General features: G+C 44.1%; 1 non-coding gene across 1 annotated transcript; it reads left to right on the plus strand.

The window, feature by feature from the left end:
• The first annotated feature begins 413 nt into the window (after nt 1–413).
• Nucleotides 414–608, plus strand: LOC137152967 (U2 spliceosomal RNA). The gene has a single exon (XR_010919675.1). It is a non-coding gene; the product is annotated as a U2 spliceosomal RNA (small nuclear RNA).
• Nucleotides 609–1,692: the final 1,084 nt, after the last annotated feature.

Raw genomic sequence — 1,692 nt, forward strand, 5'->3', positions numbered from 1 at the left:
GCCGGTGGACCCAACCAATGACCACCACGACAGACGCGGCGGGGGATGCACCGGCGGACGCGGCGGAGGACGCATCGGCAGACGCGGCGGGGGACACACCAACGGACGCAGCAACTGCTGAAGCATCGGACTTAATGAGGGACGCACCACTTTGTATGGACTTATTTACTCTATTTGTTAAAACCCCCAAAAAGTAACCCATAAGCATATTTAGTGATGTTCCCCCATTCCCATATATTCCCTTGTATCTCTTAGCGCCCATACCATCACCCCCCCATCCAGGACCCCGCAGGTTATCCCTTGTTATTCTCCCCAGGCTTTCAGCCACTCCCCACACCTCCCGATAACCTGCATATAGTCCCTGGATGTTATATAACTTTGCCCCTTTAAACTCTATGGGTTACCTGTTTGTTATTTTTTTGAAATATTTACTCAATAAAAAACTTTAAATCTGTTCTTATCAGTTTAATATCTGATATGTTCTCGATTTGAGAACTTTTTTTATTATTAAATGGATTTTTGGAACAGGGAGATGGAATAGGAGCTTGCTCCGTCCACCCCACGCATCAACCCGGTATTGCACTACTTCTGGGAATGGTGCACCTCCCTCCAAGGGAAAACAACGTGGTGGTGAAAAACAGAAACAAAAAGAAAAACAAAAAAAAACAAGCTGTGGATGTGCTGGCGGTATTGTACTTTGTGATTTAAAGTGAGGTGTGTCAAGCTCATTGTTTTTCATCTGTATGTACGCTGAGCAGCTGTATGTGTGTTATGCTTGGATGCTGAGAGACTTGTTTAAACTCTGTACCTGATCCTGTTTTTTTGTTTTGTTTTGTTTTGTTTGTTTTTTAAAGTTGTCTTGAATAAAAGTTTTTCAATCTTACCTCCAGAGATCAAGTAACAAACAAAACCAAAAAAGTCCTTTTCCAAAATACACTTCTGTGAGCCCCAAATATTCAACATTTGGGCCTCATGGACAACAAAGCTTTGGTGACACAAAATTATTCACACTGGTGATAAATTGGAAGGAGACCTTATTATATGCTGTGGGAGCCAGTCGTGCTAGGAGAGGACTGGGAAAAACAATCTTCTAGGTAGTTTTGCATTCAGAAATATGTGGATATTTGTATTCTTCCCAAAAGGCTGGATCTTTTCTGGGAGGTGGCAAGAAATGTTGATTTTATAATCTCAGGTCTCTAACCTCCATGCTTCCATGGTCACTTGTTACCTGGCAGCTCTGTGTTCTTGGGGAACCAGAGCGCAAAACCCCAACTCTCTCTGGCTCACCTGAATACCCCCCCAGCCCCTGCTTGAACCAGAAACCAGGACAGACCTAAAACCCTCCTATCAAGGGTGATACAACTCCCCATGTCTCATCTACACCAAAGATGTAAAAAGGAGACATCTCAATTATCACATCGAATGGAGAACGGAAGCCTCATCTACATCGAAGATGGAACACGCACTGAACTCTGGGACTGCCAAAGCAGGGACGCACTGCATGCTGGGAGATCTCTGCTCTTGATGTAAATGAACTCACACCTGTACACACCCAGCTCCACAGTTATCGGACCATTCTAGTTATTGATATGCAAAACACTGCATATGCCTGGTTGCATTGTGAGCTCCCTCAAGGAAAACTGCCCATAGCCAGGAGTGATGATCTCCTTTTGTCCAACATAAAGAAAACCA

Source organism: Emydura macquarii, unplaced genomic scaffold (genome assembly GCF_026122565.2).
Source record: "Emydura macquarii macquarii isolate MOO-44397 ecotype Brisbane River unplaced genomic scaffold, CSIRO-AGI_Emac_v2 contig_1247, whole genome shotgun sequence".
Classification (NCBI taxonomy): Eukaryota; Metazoa; Chordata; order Testudines; family Chelidae; genus Emydura; species Emydura macquarii.